The sequence below is a fragment of the Caretta caretta genome, chromosome 7 (genome assembly GCF_965140235.1).
Source record: "Caretta caretta isolate rCarCar2 chromosome 7, rCarCar1.hap1, whole genome shotgun sequence".
Classification (NCBI taxonomy): Eukaryota; Metazoa; Chordata; order Testudines; family Cheloniidae; genus Caretta; species Caretta caretta.
In genome coordinates this window covers 79,053,267-79,070,622 of record NC_134212.1, presented here as the reverse complement: position 1 = coordinate 79,070,622, position 17,356 = coordinate 79,053,267, and the positions used below count along the sequence as shown (strand labels likewise).

General features: G+C 45.1%; 1 protein-coding gene across 4 annotated transcripts in view; it reads left to right on the top strand.

The window, feature by feature from the left end:
• Window positions 1-17,356, top strand: part of JMJD1C (jumonji domain containing 1C) — a 310,246-nt gene that overhangs the window by 50,790 nt on the left and 242,100 nt on the right. The window lies entirely within an intron of this gene.

Sequence of the window (17,356 nt, the reverse complement as noted above, 5' to 3'; positions counted from 1 at the left end):
TGAAGTATAGACCCATCAAAGGCTGTTAGCCAACATGGTCTGAGACACAACCCCATGTGGCTGGTGTCCCAAAACCCCTGACTGCTAGAGGCTAGGACTGGGTGACAAGGAGTGGATCACTTGATAGATTAACCTGTTCTGTTCAGTGCCTTTGAAGCATCTGGCATTGGACATTGTTGGAAGACAGAATACTGGGCTAGATGGACCATTGGTCTGACCCAGTGTGGTCATTCCTGTGTTCTTCTTCCCATGGAAGCCATCTTGTGAATGTACTCTTTTCAGCACGTGTAAGCAGAAAAACAAACAAAAAACCCTGAGTGCTTAGGACATTGTTCTAGGGAGCTTTTTGTCTATCAGACTTACTGTTCCTGTCTAACTAGTGGGGAGTGATCATTTAGCTGCTTTAGATCTCCTGGGCGTGGGCGGTGGGTGTAACTTCCTCTCAAGGAGGCTACTTCCTCTCTCGCCTCTTCCACCCATAGCCCCGCCCACACTCCACACCCATTGCACCCCAGGCCCTGCCCCCTCCCTCGCTCGTCCCTCTCCCCGCTCGCTGCGTGTGTCCATTCTCTCCCTCCCAACTCCTCCCTGCTAGGCCTTCCTGCTGCCGCTTGTTGCGCAAGTCCCTCCTCATCTCCCAGGGTTGATTGTTCCAGTGTTTGTTTGCTAGCAAGGATTAAAATATGAATGGCTGCACTAGTATATTGCTGTGGATGTATTAACCCATCCCTGCTGGTTACGTTAATTATAGCATGTGCATTGCAAACCTTCCTGCCATGCGCTACCATGTTCATCTTCATCCCTGATGGGTAGCTGGGCCTGCGACCCTCAGGACAGCGGGGCCCCTACTCCCCTCTCACACGTGTGTTCAGCTACTCCTCTGAGGCAACCCAAACACAACACTATAGCCCTGACCCATGGTCCAGCCGGGCGTGTGCCCTCCACCTGCGGGCATGCGCTGCCTGCCCCTGCAGTTCCTGCTCTCACTGCTGCCTTAGGCGAGCCCAACCCAGAGGGGAGCTGCTGCCTGGGGGCCAATGGGAGGTGAGGGGGGCCTGGGGCTGGGGAGCTGGAGCCATGATGGGTGTGGGAGCGCTGAGCAGCATTGTGTGAGAGAGAGCAGGGGGCTGTTCCTTCCTCCAGCTGTCGGTGGGGGAGGGGGCTGTGTATTCCCTGTGCTGGGTGTTTGGGGGAGTTTTGATTTCCACCCCCCCCACCCCACAGGTGTGGGTGGGAGAAAGTGGTTTGTCCCTCCCTTTCCTCCTCCCCTGCTAGGTGGGTGGGGGAGGGGGCTTTGTCTCTCCCTTCCCTTCTGCTGGGTGGGGGGACTTTGGGACTTCCTTAGAAGTTTTTAAGGTCAGGCTTGACAAAGCCCTGGCTGGGATGATTTAGTTGGGGATTTGTACTGCTTTGAGCAGGGGGTTGGACTAGATGACCTCCTGAGGCCCCTTCCAACCCTGATATTCTGTGATTCTATGATTCCCCTCGCAGAAGTGGTTTTATTACAGTGCAGTGCTGAAACTTGCATCGCTCAGGGGTGTTTTTTTTTTCACACCCCTGAGCAAAGTAAGTTTCAACGCTGTAAAGTTGACAGGAAAAAGAAGCATGGGGAAAGAGAGAGCAAGATCACAGAAACTTGCTCAGGGGCTCCTGGAGAGAAAGAGAGATTCCCCCAGCATGCAGCAGCTTCATGTCAGCCTTTCTGAGCCCAGAAGGCCTCCAAGGATTCTAGATAACTCCAGGGACTTGATATCCAGTGCACAAAATGCCCTATAATAGTGAGGGTACTGAGGCAGACTCACACATTTAGTGTTCATTGTTTTGTATGGTCTGTACTTTCTGTGCCTGACATGATTAAGTATAAAAGAGTATACATGTGTTACTCTGAGTGGAGTGTGTCTCTGTACATTAACTGCTTCACAACTACTGCTTGCCCCTGAGAGAATTAAACTGGAAACCAGAAGCTTCATATCTTTGGGGTGGAGTTCTGGGAGAGGGGTCTGTTTAAGTAACTGGGTTATCTTGGAGGTCAGCAGTGATTGTGGGGCACAGGGTAGGTGGGCTGAGGAGCTGCATGTCTGAGAAGGGTAACAGACTGCGGCTGCATTTACACTTGGGGCTAGGGGTGTGATTCCCAGCTTGCATAGACATATCTGTGGTAGCTCTCATCTAGCTAGCATGCTAAAAATAGAAGTGTAGCCCAGGCACCAATGTGGGGCAGCATGGGCTAGCCATGGTGAGTCCATACCCATGGGGTTCAGGTAGATTTGTAGTTGGCATGGCTGTCCAGTGCTGCTGCTTGCCGCTGCCAGTTATACACTATTGTTTTCAGTGCGGTAGCACAAGAATGTGTATGAGAACTGGTATCACAAGCCAGCTCCAAGTGTAGAGCCACCCTGAGAGTCAGTGCCAAGAAAATGTGCCAGAAAGGTCCAGGAAGGAAGTAGTGCTGCAGCCTTTTGGGGCTCTAGAAGCTTAATACATCCCAAGGGATCCAGAGCACTAACGTTTGAATACTCCTCACAGCAATCCATAGAAATCTGTAAAGCTGCCAATCAGAGTTTCATTTGCACTTCTACAAAACATTACTCTGAAGCTGGTGTCCAGATCTGAGGATTAATTTGACAGAGCAGTGCTTCAGTAGGTTTTGAATTAGGAATCCTTATCTGGCCTTTCTTTCTGGGACTGTTGCTTGCTAATTTATCCTGTGAGTGGAAATTTGCTGAGGCCACTCAACAGAGAAATGAAGGTTACTTGTCACTGGACTTCTTTTGATATGGATTGTGCACATTCACCCTTCTCTCTTCCTTGGAGTCTTAATTATAACTCAGACCTGAGAAGGCAGCAGGAAGAAATTGAGCTGGTCAGAGTGCTATGCACTTTTTACCCCCAAACATTCTAGAGGCAAGGCAACAGTGAGGGAAGGGCCAGGAGGAGGCATAAGAGTGCTCTAAAGTGTTCTGATTATTTATTTATTTATTTATTTATTTATTAATCCCTGTAGCAAACTTCATTGCCTACTCTGTCCCCATATCTACTGTAGCGACACCATCAGAGGACCCAACCACATCAGCCACACAATCAGAGGCTCATTCACCTGCACGTCTGCTAACGTTATATATGCCATCATGTGCTAGCAATGCCCCTCTGCCATGTACATTGGCCAAACTGGACAGTCCCTACGTAAAAGAATCAATGGACAAAAATCGGACATCAGGAATGGTAACATACAAAAGCCAGTGGGAGAACATTTCAATCTTCCTGGACATTCTATAACAGATTTGAAAGTAGCTATACTTGAACAAAAAAACTTCAGAAACAGACTTCAAAGAGAAACAGCAGAACTAAAATTCATTTGCAAATTTAACACCACTAATTTGGGCTTGAATAGGGACTGGGAGTGGCTGGCTGATTACAGAAGCAGCTTTGCCTCTCCTGGAATTGACACCTCCTCATCTACTGTTGGGAGTGGACTACATCCACCCTGATCAAATTGGCCCTGTCAACACTGGTTCTCCGCTTGTGAAGTAACTCCCTTTTCTTCATGTGTCAGTGTATTTATGTCTACATCTGTAATTTTCACTCCATGCATCTGAAGAAGTGGGGTTTTTACCCACGAAAGCTTATGCGCAAATAAATCTGTTAGTCTTTAAGGAGTTGTTTTTGTGGATACAGACTAACATGGCTACCCCCTGATACTCTGCTTATTGCGGTCCCACTGTCTGCATTTCACCCAGCCAGTGCATCCCATGAGTGATATGCAGAGTCCATCAATAAGAACTATAGTTACAAACTACCTTCATAGGTGGCACACATGCTTCTATTGAATATAGCAGTAGAGCATATCTTATTTTGCAGGCAGACATTTCTCACCTGGTGAGTAGGAGATGGTTGGTGAGTTGAAGCCTTCTCATGTGTAAAAGATTACTGTTTCGTCAGGAAACATGCTCCTCATCTTGGGAGTGAAAGTTCAAATCGAGTGTTGCTGGCTGCTCTTGTCCATCTCATGCGTTTAAGGACTCATTCTTAAATGCAAGTGCACATGTCATTCATTGAAGTTCAGACAACTTCCAAACAAGCTACTAAAGTAAAATATCCAGGAGAGGGACTACCTCCCCTTTGTTCTGCATCACATTTTCTTTTACCAATGTAGATCCTATCCCAGCAGATTCTCATCTCTGCCTACCAGTCCTGGAAAGCAAAAGCCTTCAGTTAACCTGAAGAAGAGAATATTTTTGGTAGCCCCATGCCCAGTAGGTCCATATGCAGTTGTTCAGGCTCAAGGTTTCTAAAGTGTGTGGTTTCTTACAATATTTCTTTTTGGGATAGAGAGGCCCTTAATGAAACTTCTGGAGATACAAATGAGGATCATAAGATTCTATTTCAAGTGATCATAGAATCATAGAATATCAGGGTTGGAAGGGACCCCTGAAGATCATCTAGTCCAACCCCCCGCTCGAAGCAGGACCAATTCCCAGTTAAATCATCCCAGCCAGTGATGGTCCAACATGGTTTCCACTCCTGGTGTGCAGGCCCAGGTGTCGCTCAGTTCCTTCTTACTACCTGTGGCAGCAAGAAAGAACCCTTGCAGTGTTGGTCTGTTTCTCTGCGATTGTTGCAGTTAGGGTTAGTGATTGGTTAGTATAGTTGCTAGGTAGTAAACTTTAGTTTGCCTGTTGGCTTTTTTAAAATACATTTTTAAAATAATTTGTATTACATTTTCATAACTTAGACAGTCCCACCTATCACCCATTTTGGTGGAAGCTAAACCTCTGGGGTTTAAGACATCTCTGATGATGCTTCCATGCATTTTGATGGGCAGTCTGAGTGCCTTACTTTTTTAGGCTAAGGGTATATCCCTGACCATTTTTCATCTGCTTCCTCAGGCACAGAGAAGGACAAGGCTATGGTTCAGTCCTCCCTCCAAGCTCCAAATGTGGAACATGTGAGATGCCCCAATTGTTGATTTCGATTCATGTGTCAAGAAGAGATGGAATAGAGCATTTCCCCAGAGACTAGAGAGAGATCTTCCTCTCCAGGACCTTTGGAACAGAGACACGAGTTTGACATCTTAGGCTTGTCTCAATTCTGCAGCCAAAGGGTAGCCAGTGACTTAAGATGGGTCCCTATTGCACCTCGTACCAGCAATAAAAACAGTGCCTGGGATACTAGCTAAATCTGCTTACCACCTTCACTTCAGCCTCAACTTTCACTGTACCATCCCTTTCAGCTCCAATGGGCTATTCAGCACCAAGTGACTTGTCTGCGTGCACTGTATTGGAATCCCTCTTGTTCTCGTACTTGGCCGTGGGTCACCAAAACCATGGTACTGCACATAACAGTTGAGACATTGGTATAATCTGTTTTCCCTACCCAGATACAAAGGATGCATGAGAGCCAAAGCACATCAGAATGGGTTGCTCAGAACTAGAAGAGGTGTATTTGTCGTCATCTTCCACATCGAGATGTAGAATGGACTCTTATCCTGCGCATAGGCCACCCCTCTGCTGTCAGGCTGTTGTTGTAGTGGCTGTTCAGGAAAGATCTTAACAGGAGGGGCCCCTAAAACAACACAGAGGGAAAAGGAGCCTAAGAAACTGTCTCTGTTTGCCACAAAAAAATAAAAATAAAAATTTAAGTAGAATCTTTTGCCCCTCTCCAGATGTGCATGGCTTACCACTAGGTGCTTTTGGCAAAATAATTTTCCATGTTGGGATAAATTCTCACTTCCTTGTGGAAAAACTCCTTTAAAAGTACAGGGAAGAATTAAAATTCATAATGTTAGAAGTGTAGCTGATGGTTACCACTTTCCTGGAGGCTGCTTTAGATGTATCTGATACATCTACAGTCACCATTGCGACATTTGAGGTATCAAAGTTCTTCTGGCTCCAGTCATTGGGAATACCCTTTGAGATCAAAACCGTGATAGATAATCTTCCATTTGAGGGTCATGACTTCAGTGCAAAGACTGATGAAGCCCTCTATTCATTAAAGAACTTGAGAACGAACCACTTTGCATTCTCAGTGGGCTTGTATACTGCCACCCCAAGAAGAAAGCAAGCCAGACCTCAAACCTCCTTCAGACCACATCTTCATACTATAATCAACCACAGAGGGCATCAGTGTCAGGACCAAAGCATGAGTGTCTGGCCTAGTGGTTGGAGTGAGGCGATATGCGGAACAAGAGCTGAGAAGTGGAGCTGGAGTCAGGAATCAGGAGTCAGAGACCAGGGTCAGAGCCAGAGTCAGGAGCTGTAGCCAAGTGTTGGAGCTGGAGTGAAGCAGGAAATCAGGCTGGAGCAAGGGTTGGAGGCATGTAGAGATCAAGGCTGGAGTAGAGCTGAGAAGGAGGCAGGAGCAAGGCAGGCCCAGGGATGATTGCAGCTGTGAACGAAGGGTTGAGCAGCCAATGACATCCTGGTGATGCTGCTTTAAGAGCATGCCTGCTGGCTCCCTTCAGCCAATTGTGTGGTTCTGCTGTAGCCCATCTGAGTTTATTAGTCTGCCTGGAGATTAAATTAGCTAGTCTTAGGCTCAGCTGCAGGCGGACTCTCATTCCTGACAATCAGAGGCACTGAAAAAAAACACAGAGGTTCCAGTTCAGATTACCCATCACCTCTTCCTCAGCTACACCACACTTCCTCTTGACAGACAATGTCATGCTACAGTTAAGAGCTTTCCAGAACTTAAAGTCTGAGTGTCAATTTGCTCCCCAATCCTCTACCATCCTCCTTTTGGCAGCGGTCTTTTTTTTTTTTTTTTCTATCCAATCAGGAATGCTAGACTGAGATCACTGTAGACCAGTGGATCACGGAGAGTGTCATGCAATTCCAGGCTCTTCCTACCCTTACTTCCCACCCCTCTTCAGTGACCCTCCTCCCAAGATATTATTGAAGTAGAAGGTGGATTTTCTTGCATCTCAGAAGTGCCCTTAGAATTTAGGGGCAGGAGATTTGATACCCATAATTTTCTCATCCTGAAGAAGATAGGAAGCTGATCTTTGTCTCAACAGGTTCATCCGTCAATGCATGTTCAGGATGTTGCCTTTGTCTTCTGTAATTCCCTCACTGGATCCTCAAGATGTCTGTTTCCTTATTTTCATACTTTAAGGTCACAGGAAATAACTCATAATCCAAGTAGGAACATCTCACTACCAGTACAGCATCCTACCCTTTGATCTTTCCACAACACAAGGTTAATTACCAAGTGGTTGGCAGTTGTGGAAACTTACCTAAGGAGATTGGGATCCAGTTCCACCCATAGCTCAACAACTGGCTGATCTTGTTAAATGACCCCAGTTGGTTACCAGCTTTATCCAAGTGACATTTTAAGTTCTTTACCAAAAAAGGACAGCTACTGCACAAGTGTGGCCCTAACAGATGGTGCTGGCCAAAAGAATCCAATCTCATGCATATGCACCAAGAGTGGAATCCTCATGGACAACACCTCTCCAACCACCACAGTTATTGAATGGTAAGTAACAATTTCCTTTTTCTGGACAAGGACTCAGTCTCAGAAGCAAGACTTTTTTCTGTAAAGAAATTCTAGTGGCATTAATACAAAACTGATCAGTAATGGCCATCTTAAAGCTAAACCTGTACATCCAGAAGATATTAGAATAGGATGCTTTTGATAGGAAATCGTCTCCTGCTTGTCCATTTCATAAACTTTATCCCCTTTTCCAAGTACGTGTTTAATCTGGCATAATTTGTTCTTGTCTGTCCAGCCGTGATGTCTCTGAAGATCAGTCTCATTAGAGAAAATGAATGTCTTGAAATAGCTCTTTGAACAGAAAGTTGGAATGGGCAATAAGAATAGTTTCCTAGGCTTATGAATGTTTTTGCCCCTTTTTCCTTGTCAGGCAGAAACTTTCCTGCTTTCAGTGATTACATTGGCCCAGTGACTCAGAGGAGCTCAGTTCTCTCTTGGAGTGGGCTTCTAGTTTATTTGATTTTACTGGTAATGTACATTGATTGTTTTCTCATTTTGTGGATGGCTCTGTAATGGCCTGCCATGCCTTATGGCTGTGTTCCTAGTCACCTGATTCAGCTCTTATTTGGAGAGGTTGTAGAGATGCTCATAAATTCTCTGAGATGTTCTGATCTTCCTCAGGATTGACTAGAAACCCACACTGGTTTTATTCTATAAGTGGCTCCTGTAACCAATAACAGGGCTTTTTAGATTTTATAACTGGAGACTAGGCAATCATATGTGTTTTCAAATATTTCCAGTTCTAGTCTGTTAATAAGGGAAGGCAACCTAAGGTAGGGAATGATTTCCTTTTGGAGTTCTAGGTAGGCATGAAGGTAATGAAGTAATCTGTCATATAGTAAGTGTCAGCATTTTTTTAGGGATGTGGTTACTGTCAGTAAGGAAATTAAAACTAATAAAATGTAGTTTTATGTGGGATTATATCATAAGAGGACCTAGAAACTTCAGCAAAAGAAGAATGTGGCTGCTTTTGTGCTTAGCATTACTTGTTGCAGAGACCATGTTACATTTGCTTTGTAATGTGTAATGGCTTCCAGTTGTACTGGACCACTTAACAAATGAACACTTAAAACTTATAAAATCCTAAATGGCTTGGGTCCTGGGTACTGCAAAGGTGATTTCTGACCCAGTGTTACACTGTGATAGTTAAAATCAGGTTAGGAACATGAACTAACACCTCTACATTGAATTAGAAAGAGTTGGGGCTGGACTGTTCTCAGTGATATATTATTCCTTAGTCTGTAACTTGTTCTTTCTCTTGGTCTGTCAGAACCTCGTATATTAACCTTCAAGTCATACTGAAAATGATATTCTTTCCACCCAGGTTTTCTTAAAAATGTATCCTATTATTTTCTGGAAAAGTGGGTTGTCCTGGAGGATATGTTGGTTGGATTAGGATGATTTCATATTGTGGAGATTTGATCCCACTTTGGATTCTGTATTTATTATTGTGCATGTGCCCATTCAAAGTTCTTGGCACATTTTAAAATCCAAAATAAATCAACGTGTGTGGTAGATATGACAATCCATAGGTACTCTCAAATTCATGCCTATTTCTTTCTTGCAAGCTTTTTTCTTTTTAGTCATTGGAACTGGCTGGTGATTGCCAAGTGTTGAAAATACTTATTACAGATTCAGGCCATGCCATCAGTCACATTCTACTCCATTTGTAAAGGGACAGTATGTTGTTTCACCAGTTTTATCATTTCAAATGGAGACCAGACAAGCCAAATCCATGAAAAAAACGCAGAATTTGGGCTTGTATATGGCTTAGTTGGCTTGTGAGTTGCTTGTTGGCTAGTTTTTGCTTTGTAGTTTTTTTTTTTTTTTTTTAATCAGCTCCCAGCAAGCGGGGGCATGCAGCGACAAGTGGTGGCGGGGGGAGAGTCAGGGGTGTACAGCAGGCCCACCACAGGCCCAGACTGCACGCTGGGGGGATCTAGTCACATAGAATGTTGGGGTTCTTAGGGATTGGTGGCCTTGTTTTGCAATGGGATTAGCTTGATTTTTGGCTTACTGTGAAAGTCGGGGTGCTTATTTATCACGTGAAAGTTAGCAACTGTGATGGAGATCTCATGGTCCGTCTTCCAGGCCATGAACCAATTCATAGAATCATACAATCATAGGACTGGAAGGGACTTCAAGAGGTTATCTAGTCCCGTCCCTTGCACTCATGGCAGACCTGAGTATTATCTAGACCATCCCTGACAGGTGTTTGTTTAACTTGCTCTTAAAAGTCTCCAACTGCCATTGCTGCCTTATAAGCCATTTGCTTCTTTTCCTGTCCCCAGAGATTAAGGAGAAAATTTTTTTCCCTTTTCCTCATAACATCCTTTAATGTACTTGAAAACTGTTACCACTCTGTCTTCTCTTCTCCAAACTAAACAAACCCAATTTTTTCAATCTTCCCTCATAGGCCATGTTTTCTCGACCTTCAGTCTTTCTTATTGCTCTTCTCTGGACTTTCTCCAATTCGTTCACATCTTTCCTGAAGTCTGGTGCCGAGAACTGGACACAGTACTCAAGTTCAGGCCTAATTATTGCATAGTCGAACAGAAGAATTCCTTCTTGTGTCTTGCTTACAACACTCCTGCTAATACATCCCAAAATGTTTGCTTTTTTTGCAACAGTGTTACTGTTGACTCAGACTTAGCTTGTGATCCATTATGACCCCCTGATGCATTTCTGCAGTACTCCTTGCAAGCATTTCCCATTTTGTATTTGTGCAACTGATTGTTTCTTCCTAAGTGGAGTATTTTGCATTTGGCTGTATTGAATTTCATCCTATTTACTTCAGGCCATTTCTCCAGTTTGTCCAGATAACTTTTAATTTTAATCCTATCCTCCAAAGCACTTGCAACCCCTCCCAAGTTGGTATTGTCTGCAGACTTTATAAATGTGCCATTTTCTAAATCGTGGATGAAGATATTGAACAGAACCAGACCCAGAACTGATCCCTGCGAGACCCCACATAATATGCCCTTCCAGCTTCACTAAACCACTAACTACTCTCTGGGAACAGTTTTCCCATCAGGTAGGCACCCACCTTATAGTAGTTCCGTCTAGGTTGTATTTTAGTAGTTGATCAGAAGGTTATGCAAGATAGTATCAAAAGCTTTACTAAAGTCAAGATATATCACAACTACCACTTCCGCCCTATCTACAAGGCTTGTTACTCTGTCAAAGAAAACTGTTAAGTTGGTTTGACACTATTTGTTCTTGACAAATCCATGGTGACTGTTACTTATCAGCTTAATATCTTCTAGGTGTTTGCAAATTGATTGCTTGATTATTTGCTCCATTATCTTTCCAGGTACTGAAGTTAAGATGAATTCCCCATGTTGTCCTTATTTCTCTTTTTATAGATGGGCATTATATTTGCCCTTTTCCAATCCTCTTGAATCTCTCCTGTCTTCCATTACTTTTTGAAGATAATAGCTAATGGCTCAGTCAGCTCCATGGGTATTCCGGGGTGTATTTCATCAGAAACTATTGACTCGAAGACCTCTAACTTGTCTAATTTTTAATTTGTTTTTTCCTTATGATCCTACCTCATTTTCACTGGCATTCACTATGTTAGACATCCAATCACTAACCTTTTTGGTGAAAACTGAAACAAAAATGTCATTTAGCACTTCTGCCATTTCCACACTTTCTCTTATTGATTTCCCCCCTTTGTTGAGTAACGGGTCTACCCTGTCCTTGGTCTTCCTCTTGCTTCTAATGTATTTGTAGATTGTTCTCTTGTAACTTTTATGTCTTTAGTTAGTTTAATCTCGTTTTGTGCCTTGGTCTTTCTAATTTTTGACCCTATGTACTTGTTCTGTTTTATTATTTGTTCTTTGTCTCACTACATCTTTATGAAAATGCTTGGGCATCATAGTTTTTTTGCTTGGAGGGCATTATAATTTTTAATATGTCTTCAAAGTAGTCACTACTCCCTGGATGTAGTTGAAAGTAATTGGGGTCCTACCGTTAGCACATCAAATAGAAACACTGTTTGTGTACAAACAGACCTCTCTCAATGATGAGCTAATTTGTGTTCCCTCAGAACAGGAGGCCAGGTTGGTGGTAATGAAGATCTAGGAATATGCAGAGGATATTCACTATGTTGCGACACTCAAGGTAAACTACCTGTATTGATATTAAAAAAACAAAACAAAGCACAAAACATCTTTGCATGTCAGCTAAATCTGGTCCATGCATGAGATTACTCCTGAGAGCATTCTGTGCCAACAAATTTAAAATTCTGCACACAATATTTTAAAATTCTGCAAATTTTATTTGTCAAATAAATATGAGGCTCCATCATGGCATTGAAGAGTACAGGCCACTGGTTGTACAGAGGTGGGAGATCAGAGGTGAGGCTGCACCCAACTATGATACAGTGCAAGGACTGGGCCTGCCTCCAAAACACCCCAGAGCCCTGCCCTTCTGTGCCAGGTGCACCAAGTGTGGGCAGGCAGGCTCAGCAAGGCAGGATCCAAGTGTGGAGGAGCTTAGTATAGGGGGATCCAGGTGTGGGTTGACAGGGTTTTGTGGGACAATCTGGGTGCGGGTGGCTAAGTGGGAGATCTGGGTGCAGGGGGCGGGGGTGGGGAATCTGGATACACAGGGGCTTGTTGGGGAGGTTCTGGATGAAACAGTAATGGGACTCTGCAGGGGGGTCCAGGTGAAGGTGGTTGGGGCTCAGCAGGGAGGGTCTGGATATGGGGGAGGGGAATGGAGCTCGGCAGAGGTGTCTGGGTGTGGGATGGGGATCCTGGTAGAGCTGCTTGTGGCTCGGTGGGATGGGGATCCGGGTGTAGGTTGCTCCATGGGGTAGTCCAGGTGTAGGGGGAGTAAGGCTCATCAGGAGAGGGTTCTGAGTGTGGGGCAGTGAGGCTCAGCAGCAGGGTCTAGGTATGAGGGAAGTGGGGTCTGGATGCAAGGGGATTGGGTGGATGGGGGAGCAGCTCCCTATACAGGGATCCCTCCCCCTGCAGCTGAGGAGCGAGGGGTGCAGGAAGCGGGGAAGGGGGCATTTGCAGAGCTTCCTGCAGATGTGGGAGAAATCTGAGGCTGGGTTTGACTTGGCCCTGGGTGCCATGCAGAGGATGAGGAAGTTCCATCCTCCCCAGCCCAGCTGGGACTAGCAGCTGAGCCCAGCGCAAGGGTAGGAGCCACCAGCCAGGTCTTCCCCAGTCCTGCTCCCTGCCCCGCAGTGATTTACCCGAAACATACTGCTGGGGAGAGTTGCATGTCCGCTTTTGTGGCTTCCCTTTGCTTCCTGGTCATTTTTCTGCGGGGAAGCAAAGAAATCTGCGGGAGACATAAATTCTGTGCAGGTGCAGTGGCGCAGAATTCCCCCAGGAATAAAGATAGCTAATGTAACAACCAAAGCAATGAAATAAGTTGAGGCATGAAAAAGTACACAACTTCTACTCCCCCGCTTACAGGCACGCTCCTCAACTCTAGCACAACCCCTGTATGCAACAAATAATGCATCACAGCTTTATTTCTGTCTAAATGGGAATGCTAATTCTCCACTATCCTTTTTCCCCAAACTCCCCGCCGCCACAGAGACTGAATTTCTCCACTACCATGCTTACATTCACTCATGTTTGGGGAAAAGGGTGTTTCCTGGGGCCTCTGTATGTCTTGCCTTTTTTTTTCCTTCTTGGTCAGAAACTTGCCTGCTTTCAATGATTATATTGGCCCAGTGACTCAGAGGAACTCAAAGTTCTCTTGTTCTTGTCTCTGTTCCTTTTTCCTAATAAGCTTTCCAGGTTTTTCTGTAGCCAATTTTTATTGGCTGGCTTAGCCAGAATTTCCTTTTTTGCAAATTCAGATTGTTGATTTGAAAGTCTGCCAAATGGTATGTTGGTGAACAAAAGTAATCAAAGCTACTTTTTTTATCTATGATGAATAATATTAATATTTCTCTTTATAAAGGATAGGATCTTCAACAGAGCAAAAGCTACTTTGACAAAAATTAGGCTCTGTTGGAGCTGGCTGAACACTTTCATGAGCTGTGCTCCTGAGCTGGTTTGGGACTTTGTCAAAGATTCTGGTCTTCATCAAAATAGCTGTTTTTGTCAGAGAGCTAGCTGTTTCTTTGTCAGAGAGCCTCCTCCAAGAAGCAACACAAATACTGCAGGAGTCCTTTCCCCCCAACTTGCTTCAAAGCTTTTCCCCCTCTAGCTTATTTTAAAAGCTTCCATATGCCATGTTATCCAACTGAAGTAGCTGACACGTTATCCATCAGCTCTGTCATGCAGAAGTTTTCAGATATGGTGACTAACACTATTTTTCTTTGTGTTAATAAAATAATTATGCATCACCAGAGAGAGGGAGACCCTAAATCTGACTATGTACACATTTTAAACTTTCTACTGTTTGTATCGTGTAAGATACAGAGGGCCCAAAAGTTGAAATTCAAAATCTTAACTTTTTTAAGATTTGTTTTTAGTTGATTAGAACTCAAAATAAGATTTACTCTGAAACTTCCAGAAAATTTGCTCTTTCCTCATACTGTGTGTGGTAAATTTGGGGTTAAACGGTTTTTCTAACAAAACAGAGGCTGAATTTTTGCCTATTTATGGAGATAATTTTAGGCCTTCATTACCATAATCTGAGCACCTCACAGTCTCTGATTTATCTCTGAACTCCCCTGTGAGGTAGGGAAATATTACTTCTCCCCATGTTACAGATGGAGCACAAAGAATAGTGTGTACTGTAGTGGGGAGGTATGATTCCCTCTGCAGGTAAACACTTTTGCTAGCTCTACCTGTTGCATCAAAAGTAGCAGCGTGGACATGATGGCACAGATGGTGGTTCTGTCTTGCCACCTGAATTTGGAATCAGGTGGCTGGCATAAGCTGCTGCCCAAGCTGCTATTTTCATGGTGCTAGCTTGCATCTGTCTGCCTGCCCTAGGAATCGCACCTCCCAGCTGCAGGGCAGACGTACTCTTAACCTGAGACGCAGAGACTGTGACTTGCTCAAGGTCCCAGAGGGGGGTCTGTGGTAGAGCAGAGTATTCAGCCCAATTCTCAAACTAGCACTCTAAACCATCCTTTGTCTTAACTTCGACTGTAGTGTTGCTACTGCTTCTCTGTTGTCAACTTCTTGTTTGAAGGATATCTGTGATCTGGTCCTGGGATAAAGACCTTAATGCCATCTTGTTTCTATGACCATACCCTCATTTCTTTTTCGGAGGCTGGGGTTGGGGGAGAGAGGAAAAAGTTGTTCAGCAAATTTGAGTGTTTAGTCTGTGTCCCTGACTGATAGCCCTCTATAGCATCTGTTTCCCATCTGGTTCTTTTTCAGAGGAGTTCATCTTTTAATACTTTTGACAGTGGCTAGCAGGTTGCTTCATAGTATAAATCCTCCTGTTTCTCCTTGTGATCTCACTTTGGTCCAAGTCGATTCGATACATCATTCCTTTTTACCCCAAAGAATTGTCCATTTGCTTAGCTATCGAGAGCAGTTGTGGGGCCTTGGAAAGAATAGGGGGGACCAGAATTTTTCTTTGTTATCCTTCATTGTTTTTCTGCTGAGACAAGATAACTCATGGTGGTTAATCATAGTTCTTCTTCAAGAGGTGTCCCTGTGGGTGCTCCGCTCCAGGTATTGGTGCGTCCCCGCGCCTTCGCTCGGAGATTTTGACAGCAGTACTCGTGCCAGTCGCGCACGTGCAGAGCCTGCCCCCCTTGCACTGAGTGTACCGTAATAGTATGCGTGCACGACTGGTCTCCTCAGTTCCTTCTCTACCATCCCTGGCCTGAGATGGAGCTCAGAAGACTCGTTGGAGACTTTTCTCTCCCTTTGTTAAAATACCTTCCTTATTAGTTAGTTTGTTACCAGTAGTACTTACATACCACTTCTTCTATCTTTTTCTCTTTCAAACTAAAAAAAAGAAACCCAACCCCACCCCCCTGCCCTTTTTTGTTCCTGTCATAGGCAGCCGCTTCCAACATGCCTGGCTCCCGAGGCTTTAAGCACTGCTCTACCTGCAATAATGCCATCCTTCTCTCACATGGCCATTCAAAATGTATAAAATGTTCGGGGGAGTCCCACATCCCCCAGAAATGTGCCTGCTGCAGCAAGCTAAAATCCAGGGCACATAAGGATAGGGAGCTGAGATTAAAACTGCTCCTCCTCCAGAAATCCTTAGGGTCAGCTTCAGACCTGGGCGCCAACTCTGCTGCATGCTGCAGCCCTCCCTCCCCGCCTCTAAGAAAGACAAGAAAACTTCAAAAAAAAAAAAAAAAAAAACGCACCCTCTCTCACGCGCAAAGGGTACTTTGTGAAAGAACACTTCCCCAGGCAGGTCTACAACCTCCCTCCCAGCGCTTCCCTGACTGAGCACTTTTGACGCACCAGGGTCCTCCGGTATCGCGCGAAACCTGCCTGTGGCTGCGGCGATAACACAAAGCTCTGGTGCCGAGGCTTCAGGCTTTCAGCTGCCTGCATCTCTCACGGCACTGTTCAGTACCTCAGTGGAAGCGGAGCCGACACATCTGGACATGTCTGACCCCCCACAGGCTATTCTTGCTCTCCCGTCACCGTCACCCACTGCGCTGGCTGGCAGTGAAACAATACTCAGGACACCGGTGCAGAGGAAGCTTTCTTCTCAACAGATTCCTCTTGCACAGCCCACACCTCACAAAGGGGCTTCGGCACCGCAATTTATGCAGTCAAGGGACCTGCTGGTGTCACCTACCCTGCAGTCACCCCTACTTAATACCTACTTCTCTCCAAATGCTCAATCAGGGTCCGGACACCCTTCCTCCAGCGATGAGGAAGCTGGACTGCAGGGGGAATTTTTTCACCATATCAAATCTCCCATCCTCAGACCTCAATCAATAAAGGTTATAGAAAAATTAGCTCGTCCTACTCTCAGGATCCTGCCCCATGGTGTGTAAACCCCTGGATGCCACCACCCATGCCCTTCCCACCACAGTGGCAATATTGGGCTCCATGGGCATTTTATCCTCGAGATCACACTTGCTATGCCACCTCAGCCAGGCATGACACCTGCCCGGCATCGCCAGTTGACGAACCTGCCACTGACGTAAGGCACCAGACAGCATCGTCACAACTGCAGGATCGGTCACGACCTGCCTCCAACCCAGGTGATCCAGTTGTTACGCCAGATGAAGCCTTACTTCCTCCTTCCCCAACATCTTTGGATGACTTACCAAAATTTCAAGACCTTCTCAAGAGTTGCCAGTGAGTTAAGAATTAACTTGGAGGAGGTTCCTGAACAGCAGCATGAGTTAACGGACATCCTGCAGCCCTCTCCTTCTAGGATTGCGTTACCGATCAACACAGCCCTTTTGGAACCTGCTATGGTCATCTGGCAGACTCCTGCTGGAAGCCTATCTACCTGTAATTGAGCAGACCGGAAGTACTTCATCCTTTCCAAGGGCTCTGAATTCCTTTTCACTCATCCAGTGAACTCGCTGGTAGTAGACGCAGTCAACCAAAAGACCAAACACCAGTTTCCCTGCTCCACCCTATCTGACAAGGACAATAATCGATTACATCTGCTTGGACGTAAAGTATAGACATCTTCCATGTTACAATTTCGCATTGCTAATTATACTGCTGTTCTGGCAAAATATGACCACAAAAATTACAATAAATGCATGGACTTCATTGATATTGCAGAAAAAAGAAACCACAATATACAGCTCTAGTTTCCGAGGGACAAATCATCTCATGTACTGCTCTTTAAGTGGCCCTCAATGCAGCCAATACTGCAGCAGCTTCAGCAGTGGTCATGCGCCAAGGTTCATAGCTCTCTTCCGCTTCCTTTCCTCGAGAGGTCCAGAGTACCATTGAAGATCTTCCCTTTTATGGCGACAAACTCTTTGGCT